The sequence below is a fragment of the Phoenix dactylifera genome, chromosome 1, assembly GCF_051530095.1.
Source record: "Phoenix dactylifera cultivar Ajwa chromosome 1, Ajwa_hap1_PhDact_Kaust_v1.1, whole genome shotgun sequence".
NCBI lineage: Eukaryota > Viridiplantae > Streptophyta > Magnoliopsida > Arecales > Arecaceae > Phoenix > Phoenix dactylifera.
In genome coordinates, this window is record NC_143190.1 from 40,376,214 (window position 1) to 40,393,070 (window position 16,857).

General features: G+C 37.8%; 1 long non-coding RNA gene and 1 other non-coding gene across 2 annotated transcripts; both read left to right on the forward strand.

The window, feature by feature from the left end:
* Positions 1–637: 637 nt before the first annotated feature.
* On the forward strand, positions 638–743 carry LOC149768657 (small nucleolar RNA R71). Its single transcript, XR_016398545.1, has one exon. It is a non-coding gene; the product is annotated as a small nucleolar RNA R71 (small nucleolar RNA).
* A 9,888-nt stretch (positions 744–10,631) lies between these two features.
* LOC149768658 (uncharacterized) lies at positions 10,632–15,026 on the forward strand. The gene is made up of 2 exons (XR_016395577.1): positions 10,632–10,979; positions 13,740–15,026. It is a non-coding gene; the product is annotated as an uncharacterized LOC149768658 (long non-coding RNA).
* Positions 15,027–16,857: the final 1,831 nt, after the last annotated feature.

Genomic DNA, 16,857 nt, shown 5'->3' on the forward strand with positions numbered 1-16,857 from the left:
AAAGGCTGTGTTTCTTTGAGGTGGAGGAGGAGTGTGTTGAAATTGAGTCGAGGGACGGTAGAGATGAATATTTTGTGGGGTTTGAAAATTCTGAGGGTTTGGAAAGTTTTGGGAATAAGGTTGGGTAGTATTCGAAGCTTGCTGCTTCCAAGAAAAGTTTGGATGATTTCGCCATCCCGGGTTATATGTATTGGAAAATGGGTCATTACCCGGTCTAGGCAGTGTTTGAGCAGCATTGATGTGTTCTTGCACGAGTTCGGGGAATTGGGGCGCTGAAGGGCACTCATGAATAGGGTGGGATGGGCTAGAACAAATAGTACACACTTGTGCTTGGAAAGAGTTCATGTAATGCCCACCTATCATCAGTTGGTCAATCTTATGGGACAATGCATCTACCTTGCTAGACAGGTCCATAGAATGACTTATTTCACAAATGGTCCCTTTTCTTTGAGAACTCGGGGGTGCTTGACGAGAACATGAAGCATGGTGGAGGGAGTTTTCATTTAGGTTTTCAAATAATTTCCATGCTTCATGCTCATTTTGAAGCATGAATGTCCCCCCACATGCGGCATCAATCATCTGACGGTTTCGTTCAGTCAATCCGTCATAGAAGCATTGCACTAGCTGCCACTTAGGTATTTGATGATGTGGGCATTTATGGATTAGGTCCCGAAATCTCTCCCAAGTTTCATGAAATTCTTCTCCCTCAGTTTGGGAGAAGCTTGTGATAGCACGTCTAAACTGGTTCGTTCTTCCTATGGGAAAGTATTTTTTTAAGAATTCTTGTTGCATTTGACCCCAGGAATGAATCGAGTTGGCTTCTAAAGAATTCAACCATTGCTTGGCTCTATCTTTAAGGGAGAAGGGGAATAATCTAAGTTTCAGAGCATCATCAGTGAAATTCTGAATCTTGACAGTGGTGCAAATCTCAAGGAATTCATCTAGGTGTTTATATGGATCTTCATTGGTGAGCCCATAAAAAAATGGAAGCATTTGGATCACACTAGACTTTATTTCATATTGTACAGCTGCTACCTCAGGTAATCGAATGCAAGATGGGGAAGTGTAAATAGTGGGAGTAAAATATTCCCTCAGGAGTTTGGGTTGTTCTTCAGCCATCTTAAGAGGTGGGGATGATCCTAATGTTTTGATCTTAGCTCGAATGTTCCTAAGGGTTCGTTCTATTTCAGGGTCAAAAGGTAATAGGTTTTGTACTCTAGAACGACTACCGTGCATACACTAGTACTCGATCAATCAAGCATGCAATAAAAGAGAAAAGCATATCAATCCTAGTCTTTGTCCTAAAATCACTAGACAGCTCCTAACTGGTTTGAAGAGGGCACCTAAGCCTCCAATCCGGTCTAATGAACCGAGTTGACCAGGTAAGCTCCCAGGTAAGTGGAGGGGTCACGATGCGTTCGCAAAGGTCCCACTTAAAACCCACTTGCCTCGAACAGATGAACTGTCTCCCTTATAGGGACAAAGCTTGCCTAGACATCAACTAAGCCACAGAGCGAAATTGGTGCAACTTTCGGTAATCTTCGTCCTATTGAGCTCGAATGTCCCTAGGAGCCAACGTCTAATTGATTTTAATTAAAGATGACACTATGTGAGATTGAGTTCACCTAAGTTGGGCAAGAGTCCGGTGATGAAATCCGGCTCTTATCTTGTTGGGGTGATTGCCCTTACTATGTGCAAATTGATTTGTGTATGTGTATCAAGCATGCATTCACAATTTTGCTATAATTAAAATCAAACAATCACCACAAAATTTCAAACCAATAATTAATTTAAATAAGAAAAGTTTAGAGGTTACCAAAGGGAATTTCCCCAGCAATTTAATTTTTTTTTTTTTGCAAACCTCTACAGCATTTCTTTTCCGGCAGTTCTCCTTTTGATCATCCCAGATTTTTTTCCTCAATTCCTGATCAAATAATATAAATAAAAATTAGTAAGGGAGAAAAAGAAGATAAGAAAAGTAACAATAATAGAATTTTTTTTTTTAAGAATTTTTTTTTTAATTTTTAAATAATTTTTTTTAATAAGAAAAATAACTATGCTAGCAATCTCCGGCAACGGCGCCAAAAATTGATCGGTTCTTTCAATTTTGAAATTAAACCACGCAATAGCACGTATCCTATAGGATAGTGATTACGGGTGTCGGTCCACAGGGATTGGAGACAAGTTATTTTTCTTTTTAAAAATAACTATAATATAGTGATTACGCAATGCCACAGTTGGATGCGGAAGACGCCCGGCTGATTTCCCTCTTGGGTTTGGCACGCGGCTGAGGGAGGATCGGGTTGTGGATCTGGCTGGCGGGCTCGACGGGAGGAGCCGTGGACGGTCGGGATGCTTACGGGGAGGAAGATCTTTCGGGCGACGCCATCTCATGGCCGGAACGGGAGAATCGACGGAAATCTCGACCGTGATGCACTGCGGAGAGGAGGAAAGAAGATGAACAGTGGATTCATTATAATTTTTTTTTGTAACACTGTTCATATGAACAGTGTTTTCACGGGACACTGTTCATATGAACAGTGAATCCGTGATGCACTGTTTATTTTATTATATTCATTATTTTCTTTTTTTAAATTTATAAATTTTATATGAAGGCATGTAAGGAATTGGTTGGGAATTACTTTGGGTTTGAGGTGGGTCATGATCGTTGATTTGGCTTGAACTTGTTCTCGAGCCCAATGTCATTTAATTCTTACTAAACCGCTTCAGATTGGACTCAACCAGATCAGACTGTGACTTAATAAAAGGGTTAATCAAATATTTTCCTATACAATTATAACTTTCAATCAAATCAGGACCAAAGCCCATTTAGTTATAACCTTAGTCGGGTCAACACAATCTCCTTATATATTTTTTTTTGTAGTTTTCATAAAAGATTACAACCAAGAGAGAGACAAGTTCAGAATCTAGTTTAAGAGAATAATTACCATATTTTAAACTTACTTCAATGTTTGTTCAATTTCATGGTAAAATATGTATTTATCAGTTTAAAAATATTGATAAGTGCTATGGAAAGGTAACTAAATTATAAATTATTAAGCACTTATCACTTGCACCTGCACCTACTGCTGGCTAAGATAAGGAACCCAATGGGTCACACACAAGGGAATTGATCAAGGGTCTAATTGGATTAGATCATGTTTGCAAGATGAACATGCTAGCACATGTTGCAAACCCTAGCTCTTGATTCAAATTAAATTCGAATCTGATTCTTAGGTTAGGTTGATCTAATATGATTAGATCATGACCTAATATGGGTTAGCCAAGAGTTGGAACCCATTTGGCTTTAATTAGACCTGATTTGATTAGGTTTAATGTTTTCTTTAAGTTGGTTAAACCCAATTGGATTGGGTTTGATAGGGCCTTCACTTCTGGACCATTGGATCGCTTCCTGGATGAAGGATCTGGTCCACTGGTTGGCGCCTTCATCTGGACCATTGGATGGATTCCTGGATGAAGGATCTGGACCATTGGTCAGCGCCTGAATCTGGACCACTGGATGGCTCTCTGGATGAAATATCTGGACCATTGGTCAGCGCCTGAATCTGGACCACTGGATGGCTCTCTGGATGAAAGATCTGGACCGTTCCTCAGCGCCTGAATCTGGACCATCGGTGATGGCATCTTGCTTCTGGACCATTGGATGACACCCTGGATGATGATGCCTTGATCTGGACCATTAGATGGTGCCTAGATCTGGACCATTGGCTTTGGTTCACTGCATTTGGGCCCTTGGATCATCAGGATTTAAGAGGGAGACATGAGAAAGAAGTTGATACACCCTTCTCCTTAGCACCCCATCATGATGGGATGCCTCTCTTGGCACATGCCTCATCATGATGAGGTGTGTGGATGGGATGCATCCCTTTATGATGCATCCCTCCATCTCTTATAAATAAGGAGGTGCCTTGGGGTTCTAAAGATCATCCAAGAAAAAGCCTCTCCTTCTCTCTCCCTTATCCCTTCTTTCTTACAAGCCTCTCTCTTTTGTCCTAACCCAAGACAAGAGGGTCTTCTTTAGGACAAAAAGGCTAGTGAATGTTTTAGAGGTAGAAAGGAAGAAGGAAGTGAAGGAAAATCAGCCAATTAAATTCTTTGGAAGGATTGAACAATTAGAATCAAGTTTTGGTGGAGCTAGAGTTTTGAACCCATTCCTGTGTGGATCAACATCGGAGGGTGAACATTTGGGCACCTTAGGACATCTTCAGACATATTGGATATAGCGTGATAGGTATTCTTCTATACCAAGATTATATTTTCTACATTATTTGGTTATACTATTAAGGCAATCTTGGCTTATTAGGGTTTCATATAATGGGTTTTATAAGAAAATTTTATAATCCCATATCTTCCACTGCACCCTAGGGCACTGGGAAACCCAACACATTCACCCCCGAGTGGCCTTGTTCTTGTGGAAGGTGGCTTGGGGGTGTTTACCTACTAGTGGGGTTTTGGTGAGACGGGGAGTGAGGGTCCCGGCCGGATGTGGAGCTTGTCAGACGACAGAGGAGACCATCTATCATGTTCTTTTTGAGTGCCCTAGAGCTAGTCAGATATGGAGACATGCTTCAGCTCAGCCCGACCAGAGGCAGTTGTGGGCGTCCATTGAGGAGTTCCTTCGTCACTTGGAGGCCTCGGTCCGGGGGTCTGTACGAGAGGAGAGGGGGACTCGTGATGCCTACCTGGCCTATCATTGTTGGCTAGGGAGGAATACATGGGTTTTCGATGGTGAGAGCCACCATCCGAGGTTGGTGGCGGACCGAGCTCTACGGCTTGCGGCGGAGATCACCGGCTCTGTTGAGGCTACACCTACTGGGTTGGCTAGGGACATCTGGGGCCCCCATTCTGCTCTTGCAGCGTCCAGGACGATACTTGTATCCTGGGTGCCCCCACCCCCTGGCTTTCTCAAGGTGAACTTCGATGGCAGCGTATCAGCGGATGGGAGCTACGGAGGTGTGGGATTTATTATTAGGGATCATGACGCCAGACTTGTGGCGGCAGGTGGACGCAGGATTTTTGACTCATCAGTGGTGACTGCAGAGCTTCGGGCGGCCTGGGAGGGTGTCTCCTATGCAAGGCGGGTACTTGGTGCGGGTCACATCCTTCTCGAGGGGGACTCGACCACGGTGGTTGGGTGGATCCGGGAAGGGGGGTACTCAGTCGAGGACCGGCCGCTGCTTCACGATATCCGTAGAGCTTTGGGGGAGACTGTCTCCTACCAAGCCTCGCACGTATATCGGGAGGCAAACGGTGCGGCTGACTGGGTTGCTTCCTTCGCGGCTTATCATTCGGGAGGTTTTCTTTGGATAGGCCACGAGGCTGTGCCTTCGTCCTTGCGTAGCATTTTGTTTTCTGATTTTGTGGGCCAGTTTCACGCTCGTCATGTGTGAGCTGCCGATTTACCAAAAAAAAAAGAAAGAAAGGAAAACACAAAGTGAAGACTTCTTGGCCAGCACCACAGTTGCACTTGAGTGACTCTTGGAAAGTGTTTTCTAAAATATATGACCAACAATTCTCTAGTGGAATCAATGTGCTGTTTTTTTATCTATATAATACTTTTTTAGAAATAGATGCAAGGATCTATGTGTGCATATATTTAATCCTGCTATATATTGACTAAATCAGGAGTACTTATGCGAAATTAAGAAATTCAAATAATATTTTTTGGTTAGTCTTTTTAGATGATATCCCTAATTATTTTAAATTGTATCAAAAGGAATCCGAAACATAGCCCATGTGGACTAGAAGACACTGTAGCACGAGGTTTTTTAGACCCATCATAGGTTGATTGTAGTACTTATGATTGGATTTGATTAGATTTAACCCTTGTTTGGTGCTTAAATAGAGAAAGTATGCGAGAACCCATGCTACTATGTATTTAGTCTCATATGGCTATATATTGGGTAGATTTTGGATATTAATAGATAGTTAAAGAGTATAAATAATATCTTTCGGCTAATTTTTTTTTAAGTAAGATTTTGAAAATAAGATAGAAAATTTTAACGGAAATTGAGCTAACAGTGGATCTCTAACCCAAATCCTTCATGCTAACTTTCAAAGATTTTACTGAAAATCTACATACATGTCAACTATGCCATCAAAAGATTCAAAAGAAATACTAAAATCGGTTTTTAGTTTGTCCTTTTCTCTTCGGACAAGGATTGGATTTAATAGGTTATTTTTTGTAGGGTCTCCTTATTCGCTATTAGATCAGTAGTGATACATTTTTAATTTTCTTTTATTTTTTCATAGAGCCAAAACAAAAATGGCAAGTTATTAGAGTGTCCTTTTTCACGAACTTGGGGAACTCCTTGGCTCATAAACCCTGTTGTGTGGTTTTTACTCATTTCTCCCTCAAATCATATACAATACACAGTATGTAATGATCCCCAACCATGCACCCTCTCATTAGCTGATTGATATGATGGGAAAGTGTTCGGTTGGTTGTTCTAAAATTTGGGTGTATAAGCATCAAATTTTTTCATCTACATTGACCTTTCCCTGCAGGGTGGGAATCTACCTCCCATATAATCCTAACAAAAGACAGAGGCTATCATCTTAAGAAGAATGCATGAAATATATAGTTATTCTGGATTTTCATGGGATGCTAGGAGTGTAACATCAATTAGGTTGAACCAAAAGGGATGGTTCAACGTATAAGACTCCCAGCATTGTGGGGTTTGAAAAGGGTGAAATACACAGACTTACCTCCATATATACAGAAGTTCTTTCCATGTTTCAAACCTATGTCCTTCGGGTTGCAATGAAGCAACTTTATTGCTGCATCAAAATTCATCCTCAGTTGAGTCTAGCAGTACACATGTTTTGTTGGATTGCTACAGAGTTTTTATAAATTTAAGTTGGGTTAGGCTTGAAAATCCCAACCCTATCCCAATTAAAAATGGGTTAGGATTGTGCTTAAAACCAAAACCCAATCCAATCCAATCCCATTTATAAATAATTAAGTTTATATTATATTTTCAATAAATATTTATATGTTTCATTTAACTACATCTTCAATTCTATTAGGTCATAAACCTAGATAATGCATATAAGATTTCAACCACTCCGACATTAATGTAATACGAATCTTAAAATTGTTTTGCCATTCCTAAATTACCTATATAACTTGACCTAACTCAATAAATCTAATCCAAACCAATTCAACTAAATACTAACCCTTTCAATCAGCTTAAGGTGGGACCAGGTTGTATTGGATTGAATAAATCAAGACACAAGATTGTGTTGGCTTTGAATAGAGTTAGGAGATATATTTTGGTTGAGCTAGAGCTAGTTCTCAACTCAAGACAATCCAAGTTGCCCAAGTTACAGATCTTCTCATAAGATATTTCAGTGGCCTCAATTCAAAATTTAAATCCAAAGTACTTCTACGTGCAAATAAAATAGAGTTTTATTGTGCTTAAGTTTTTGCCACAATTTTGCATAAATATCTAAAATATCTCAGACAATTTGATAGATGCCTTTATTTCTTCCAACTAAATATTTTGGTAATTCTTGTATAATTAACCAATATTTTAAATTAATTAAACTATTAAAGTACGCATTAGTGATAGACACCATAGCATCTTCTTCCCTCTTATCCTATTTCTCTTCCTCTTATTTCTCTCTCTAATTAAGTCACATTCTAATTAAGAATATGGATGTAATTTTTTTTCAACGTCCTCCATCCAGAGATTGCAGAGAGTAGTCAATAAATAGTTGAAGGTCCACTCGTAGATTTCAAAGTAAAAAAAACTACAAACAGATGCAGTCGATATAAAGCCTCAAGTTAGGGACTTGTAAATTATTAAAGACATTTGTGGATAAATATTTGTAAAATTAAAATTGTAACATCTATATAAAATGAACACGGAGCCTTACAAAAATTGTTATTGACCATTATAACGGTTATAATAACCGTTATGTGTTTTAAAGCAACCTTTTAGTATTAAAATATGCACTAAAATAATGATTATTATTATAAAATAATACTAATTTTTGGATCATAAAATTATTATTGGAGGGAATTTTGATATAAAAAATTGAATTTCAGAAAACATATTTTACTTGCAAGAACTTACAAGTGAAAAGAGTGGTTGTTATTAATATTATGACAATTTATTGTAACAAAAAATAATGAAAGATAATAACTATTATTTATTTCTATATTATTTATCTTAAATATTTATTAGGGGTGGCTAAAACCATGGTCTTTATAATGGTGCAAATCCCATCAATGCATGAAAAGTCGGGGACTTGCAACAATGTTTAATGGCAAACATCAACCTCCGTCGTGACAGTTTTTATAGCGTTCTACCGGTTATTAAAATAATGTTGTTCAAAATTCGATATTTTTATTAAAAAAATATTATTTTAATTTATTTTAAGTAACGTGGAGGTGAAGCTGACGTCACCTATATACTGGACTAGAGGTGATCAAAACCCGGGCCGGGCCGGGCTCGGGCCGGGCTCTACAGCAGAAATTAGGCCCGATGGCTGTGCCCAGACCCGGCCCGGCCCGACTGTCGGGCTTAATTTTTTGTCCAGGCCCGACCCAACCTTATAAATCTGATCCCAGGCCCGACCCGACAGGCCCGACCCGACCGGCCCGGCAGGCCCGACCCGACCGGCCCGACAGGCCCGACCCGACAGGCTCGATTTTTTTTTTTTGGAATCTAGAAATGGGCAAAAATGGCCCAACAGCTTAATGGGCTCTCTAAATTGGTTAATTGGTTAATGTTAAGGATATAACTAGCCTATTTTAAATAGATAGTGTTCGTGGTGGTTTCAAACTTTGGAATTTGGATATATCTACAAACATTAAAAAAGAAAAAACTTGCAGCTTCAAGCCAATAGTGTTGTCCAGCTGAAAATTACAACCTAACAATAAAAACTGCAAACTTAGACAAAATACAAATTACATTGTCCCATTAACATTATAACAAACATGCATCTTTGTGCATTCAAAAGTTCATAAAAGTTCATAATTCTTGAAGCCACTTCCATAATAGAAAACTGTAGAACATTCTTGCATCTTCTAACTCTGAAAACCTACAAACACAAAATTGAAACATTAGCAATTGTTGATTGAACATGAATAATTATTAGAGTTATTAATAGAATATCTAAATGACCGAACCATGTAATCCCTCTTCCATCTCTTCCTCGTCATCTTCATCCTCACTAGATTCTTCCATGTTAGCTCCCAAGACACCCGATTGTCCTAAAAAAATGTAAAAACAAATAAATATGAAACAATAGAAAATTAGTTTTTATTCAAATATATATTAAAGAAAAAAATAGAAGAACAAGCAAAGATTTAAAGAATTACCTAATGAGAAGCCCTTTGCTCGCAACCAATCCTCATAACATGTAATAGCTTGAATTGTCTTTGGTGAAAGTGAGTTTCGCCAAGGATTTATCAACTTTTTACCCATACTGAAGGCAGACTCTGAAGGGACCGTTGATATGGAAATGGCCAAAATATCACGAGCCATCGATGCAAGCTCGGGAAAACGACCTGAGGCATCTCTCCAATATGCTAGAATATCCAAATCGATGTGCAGCCCAAGATTTTGCTCCTCCAAGTAAAGATCTAATTGTGACTTCCTATGATCATGCTTTTGTTTTTTACTCAAAAATAATTCATAATCTTCAAAACTATCTGCATCTTGGTTACCAACATCACTGCCACTAGAAGTTCCAATCTTGGGAGAAAAGACTGAAGTTGAACGCAGCATATACTCCTCAAATAAATCATACAAAGTATTCTTAATATTCTGAACCATCTCCCTTGCACTAATCTCCCCATAAAGTTTAGAATAACAATATTCAACTAACTCTAACTTGCAACGGGGATCCAAAACTGTAGCACAAGATAAGATCAAACTATACTCAGACCAATACTTGTTAAATTTAACTTGCATCTCTCTAACCATATCAACCATAAAATCATATGGGCCATTAGCAGTCTCTATCAATTTTCTATGAATCTCCCACACCCCCCTAAAATAAATATTTGCTGTTGGATGTTTACTAGCAGAAAACTGATTAGTCACATCATAAAACACTTTCAAAAACTTATGAAGAATAGCTATTTTTTCCCACTCTTCTTCAGAAAGTGCAAAGATTCCAAATTCTCTATCACGCTGTCCCCAGTGATCTAAAACTGCCTTGAAATAAATAGCACGGTCCAGCATTATAAAAGTAGAATTCCATCTAACACAACAATCAGAACGCAATCTTTTTCTGGTATTCAAATGAAAACTTTGTTCAGCAATTTCATAAAACTTCTTCTTCTTTGGAACTGAATTTTTCAAATGCTTGGCCACATTTCTAATTTTACAAACAACACCATCAATGAGATTCAGACCAGCTTGCACAATAAGATTTATAACATGGCAGCAACAACGAATTTGAAAAAAATCACCACCATGCAAGAGAGATTTATTTGCAAGAAGACGAATCTTGAGAGAAGTAGCCATGGTATTATTATAAGATGCATTATCCAATGTCAAGGTAAAAATCTTACTATCAATTTTTCATTGAGCCAAGCATAAAGCGACCTCATCAGCGATAGAAAGCCCATCAAAGGGGACCCTTTTTCGAAACTTTTATCCTCCCTCTCTCTCTCTCTCTCCCCCGTTCTATCCCAACGATCCATCAGGATTCGGCGATCGAGAACCTGAGATCTATTTCGGCGTTCGCGCGAGAGGCTTGAAGGGTTATGTGGGACTTTTATCCTCCCTCCGACCCTCTCCCCTTCTCTCCCAACCGGGATCTGGCGATCGGGCCGCCTTGATATGGAGAACCTGAGCTCTCTTTCGCGCGAGTGGCTTGAAAGGATGGCGAGCCGGGCAGTCACAACCCTGGAGCCGGCCTTCTTCTTTGCGCCCCTGCAGCGGCGATCCCGCTATCAACCTCGGCCACCTGCAGAAGACGAGAACGGCGACGTGGAGGCAAGCGATCCGTCCCCATTTCATATCTTTTCGCCTTTCTGCATTCTTGATTCGGCTACTGATTACTTGTTTCTTGTTTTCAAGTTTGGTTTCGGCGTTCTTTGGTTTGCTGAGATGTTTCTTGGTTTCCGGTTCGGTTTTAGTTGGTTCTTAATTGCTAGTCTGGTTTTAGGGTTATATCTTCTTGTTATCTAGCTTGGTCTCGGTGTTCTTTGGATTCCGGTGATTGTTCTTGGTTTCGAGTTCGGGTTTGGTCGGTTCTTGATTTCTAATATGGTTTTAGGGTTAGGCGGTGATCTCCGTGTTATTTCGTGTCCTAGCTATGATTTGTTGGGTTCTAGTTTTGTGATGATCATCTAGTTCCGGGACTTGCCCTATGTGATTTATTCAACATTGTGGAGATTTTGATGATTTATTTTCGTTCTTGGGGTTTGTTTTTATGCCAATTTCAATAGATTTTGCTGAACATGGTGTTAGATCATTTTCCATATGAATAGGTTGATAGAACTAATTGTTCCTATGATTTTATAAAAGTTTCTTGTTTAGTTTCATGCCAATTTCAATAGATTTTATAAAGGTTGAATTGTTAACATGTCTGATGATGTTTGCATTCTTGTGGAGGTTAACCACTGTTCTGCAGGGATCGGAGTTGGAAAAGTATCTAGTCTCTGTGAGATATTTTTTACTGATTGAAGTGGTTTTACTTAATTGCTGATATATCTTTTATATTCTTCTCTGTTTTCCCCTTGATTTGCAACTGGCATTCAAAAGGATATTTCTTTTTGATCTTTTGACAGTCTTTGATTTTAATCTTCTACACTATCGCGTGATGATTGGGATAAATTCTCAACGTCTTTGCTGTTTTTGCTTTTCTTGGTTTGAGTGGGATTTGGAGTTTAATTTATGTGTTTGAGTGGGATTTGGAGTTTAATTTGTGTTTGAGTGGGGTTTTGTCTATTTGTTCTGTTCTTATGCAATCATTTGGTTCACACAGAGGTGTAAGCAGTGTGATTAACAGGGGAATTTCTACAAGCTAGTATCTGTAAGCATTTTGTTTTGTTAATTGTCTGCTTCCATTTGTTTGCTGATACTTCTTTGAAACATTTGGTACTTGGGTTGGTGATTGAAGTAAATACTTCTTATTTGTGTTCAGATGGCTTCATCTGTGTATTTATCTTTGTCTGCTTCGCCTAGCTTGCTTGTGAATGCAGTTATTGTAATTTTTATTATCTGCTTTATTTTTCTGGCCGATATACATGTGCAGTCTCTTACAATAGTTTGATTTCATATTTCTAATTAGTATCCAAGTAAAAGATTCTGTAATTCATGTATCATGAGTTCTGCCTTTGTTATTAACTTTATTTAATGCAGATGTTCAATGTGATTTTCGTCATTGAATCACTACACTTTTGGATGAGCGGTGCTCTCTTACTGCACTTGTTGCTCCATGAAATCCCACTTATTTTCTTCCAAGATGCTGAAGTTATGTGTTTGTGTTGGAATAGGAAAAATTAGATTCATCCATTTTACATCAATGCTTGTCTCTCATATGCACACACTTAATGCAGATGGCAAATTAGGACTTCTGTAGAGAATTTTGATGATTTGTTGCTACAAGAATCACTGGCAATCTTATTCAATGAAGCTGGCTGCAGCTTTTGATGTTGTAGAATCCATATCTCTTTCGAAAACGTGGCAAGTGGGATTCAAATATGATGTGACTTAGTTTTAGTAATTTGGATAATAATCATATTTTGATGCTTAAAATATTTTTTTATTGATACATTGCGGGTGATGAGGTTGTGTTATTTGTATTTTTGGTACTTATGCATATCTGCCTTTTATGTTATTGTAAATGGTGTCTACTCCTTGATAGGCATATTTAATGCACCATGCTTTTAAATACAGAAAAAAAGAGAGATACTATAGAAAACAGAGGGGAAAAGGACATAACATATATTGTCGAACATATTTAAGCCTAGAAACACAAATCAAGACAAATTATTTATTTTACTGAATTTTTAGTGCTCCTTCATATTTTTACTTTTAGGAGTCCAGCTTTCTTTATTTCCACTTTTTTTAATCAACTAGTTTGTCATCTTTTCATGTGTGAATCAGTTTTAAGTTTATTTTATTTTGTTTCTGATCTGTTCTCTAATAGGGCTTCAGCAATCTGGTCTTTTATGCTTTTCTTAAATATTATTCTATTTTGTTTACTAAAATTTGATTTATTTCTCTTTTATAGTATAATATTTTCTGTTTTTTTGCATCTTTTTTTTCACTTTTGAAAACTCAGTTTTTTTTTTTTTTTGAGTTTATGTTCTCTCATGTTTATTATATATTTCATTTTACTTTTATATTTTTTATGTTTTCACTTTATTTTAATTTATTTTTAATCTTTTTTATAACTAGTTTCTGAATATTCCATTTTGTATGTTTGTAGAGGGATATAGAGAACTGAAGTTATGATCTTGTAGGAGTCATTCTGCTCTTGTAGTTTGAGTGTCAAATGACACATGATGGTTAGAGGAGTGAAAACTATGAATTCATATTGTTAGAAATGCTCTTTTTTTTTAAAAAAAATAGCTTGTTTGTTGCGACACTGTGCTTAAATCATCCTTTCTTGGGATTGCTGCCATGTGCTAATGTATTATTGAATGCTATTTTTACTGGGGATATTTTGTGGAAGATGAAAGCCATTTTTCTCTACCATATTATGATTTCATCATTATGTCACATATTGTTAGATTGTTCTTGCAGGGATGTTTGATAATTAAAAAAATGTGCCAATATAACACTATTCACTGGATGGTATGATTACTGAACTTTTGGTCATTTATTAATCCAGTCGCTCAAAGGTACCCTCTTGATGATGCAAGTCGTTTTCTCTACCATATTATAATTTTACTATTATTCTGACCTGTCTTTTGTGATATGTTATGTTATTCCAAAAGCATGATCAGTGGTAGTTTTGATTATCTTATAATCTTGTTTATGTCCAGCAGAGATTATGAATTATGCCACTTGGACTCTTGGTATATAGGATTCACATTACGCAATTTCTTTGAAAATAATATCCTCTTCTTGCTTGAGCTATGTTTCTCAAGTCTTTGTATCAATCTTAAGGAGTAGAATGTGTGGAAGAATGAGTAAGGGAGAACCTTGCTAAGCAATTGGAGATTATGTTCAAAATAATGACTCTGATGGGATCATTCATGAAGCTAATCTGTTATGTCTATTACTTAATCAAGTAAGTGTACTCAGCGAGCTGCCAGACTTGGCCCTTCTGTCAGATTCTTGTGTGGGCATAGAAAGAAACATGATCTGCCAATAAACTGTGAATAAATGATTTAATGCATTTTCTTCTGTCGAAATTGTCATTCATACAGACTAGTGCTTGAGACAAATCACTAGGATACATTTTGGTCTTCTAGCAAGACAGAATGTGAAACATATACTTAATAGAGGCAGTCATGTGCAATTATAAGTTCAACCAAGCATGATGTGGAGAGATAGGCTTTTACCAAGCAAAGCGATGTAGTAGTAGAGGAGGAGATATGTCAACAACAATATCTGCAAGTCTTATGAATGTTATCTTTGAGGGATAACCATTTTTCTGCAGTTCTGTCTTGTGCCTTGAGATGCTGTTGAAGTTGTTGAAAGGTTTTCCCTTTCTCTTAAGTTCTAGAAAAATTTGGCGCTTGTGTTGTGATTGCACTTCACATTTTTTGGCTGGTGAGTTCCTTTCAACTTGTAGGAGCTGCTTTCCTTTTTGTATTTTTTGTGGGAAACTTTGGTTGCTCATGACAATGAATTTTTGCAGTCCGTAAGTTCTAGCAGAGAACTATCAATGTTAACGCTTCACTTTTTTTGGCTGGTGGGTTCCTTTCAACTTGTGGGATCAACCTTCCCTTTTTGTATTTTTTGGGGGAAACTTTGGTTGCTGATGACAATGAATTTTTGCAATCTGTAAGTTCTAGCAGAGAACTATCAATGTTAATACATGTATGCAAACTCTGATCTAGCTATTACCATTGAATTATTAAACTTGTGCTTTCATGAGTGTTTGCTAACCGAGCTATTCTTCTTCTTCTAGCTGTATGTGTTTCTATGGATAGGTTTCCTTCTGATTTTTTGAAATATAACAATACAAGAATCTTTGCCGCTTTGCTCTCAAATAGAAGCCAATAATTGTGGTACAGTTTTTGCTGATATCTGAAATTTTTAATCTGCCAATAAACTGTGGGTAAATGATTTAATGTTTTCTTCTGTTGAAATTGTCATTCATACAGACTAGTGCTTGAGACAAATCACTAGGATACATTTTGGTCTTCTAGCAAGACAGAATGCGAAACATATACTTAATAGAGACAGTCATGTGCAATTATAAGTTCAACCAAGCATGATGTGGAGAGATAGGAGTATAGAAATAATAAATCGGAGCAAATTTATCATGAGAAAGGACTTTATTTCTAGTCGGCAAGATTTAAATAACTCACTTTTATATAATTTACACCTTCAGTCTAGAGGGAGTACATGATTAACAAACATGAGTGCACTTATCAACCGGAAGGACTCATCATATATCTACCATATTTTCAATAAATACACCCTCGCTTTGATAATTCTGTTTTTGAAGGATAGAAACATAAGGACTATATAACTAATATAGCCGCCTCAGATGCGACGAAGACTCCAGACTCGAGCGGTGGAAATTGTAGACCACCGTCAAGGGCGGAAAGCCTCGATTCTTTTTCCATATTTCAAAGGTCCATCTCTCGGCACTTGCATAGTTGCATGTGACCGACCATTAGAAAAGTTCAACTGAGGAAGCATGATGGAAATTATGCTATCCATGAAAACAGCTGTGGCGTGGGCCCAAGTTGCTAATGAGCTTCAGTTGATTTTAAAACTAGGATCTAGAGTTTCGTTGACCCTCTGTATGTAATTTTCTGATCAAGAACTCATTTATTATAACTATAATCAACCAGCTTTTTCTCAGATACTTGGGATCGGTAAGGAACTTCAGACAATTATTTGAGGCAAACCAACAAGTTCATAGAGGGAAAAAAAAACCTAGAAAATGGATGCCAAATATTAGGTCCTAAACTTATCATTACTTGTGACAGTTATGAGCAAATGACAATCAGATTCCTGGTTTTTATTGTTCTCCCTCGAGGAAAGAAAGGATAATCATATTTGATAAGAGTGGTAACGAGAGGCACCAAAGAAGAGAAGTTTTATGTTGATTATTCATGTTGCATGAACAATAGTATATAATACAAATTAAGGGACAAATTAAGAGGAGCGTGACATAGTGGATTGCTTCTTGGTGCAACAAGAGATAGGACTGGTGCCAAGTTGAATGAAAAAATCAGTAGTCGAATGCCAAGTTAAGGGACAACTAGACCAATCAGAATCAGAGTATGCAGAAACTTGGAGAGTGTTGGTGGCAGAAAAGAAAACCTCTTGTCCTGGTGAGGACTTGATGTAGCGCAACATGCAGATGGCAGCATTGTAGTGCGGATGTCTGGGTTGATGCATGAATTGACTAAGAATGTTCATTGGAAAGACAATGCCAGGGCGGGTGATGGTAAGGTAAATCAATCAACACATTAGAAAACGATAAAAACTTGGATTGGAAAGGAGAGCACCATCAATGTCATTGAGCTTGAGATGTTGTTCCATCGAAAAGTGAATAGGACGAGCACTCGAATGTCCACTATTAGTGAGGATATCTAAGGCATACTTGCGCTGATTAAGAAAAATACCAGCTGGGGAGAGAGCAACCTGAAGATCAAGGAAATACTTCAATGTGCCAAGGTCCTTGATTTTGAATTGGCCGGCAAGTAAAGTCTTGAACTTGGTGATTAGGAAA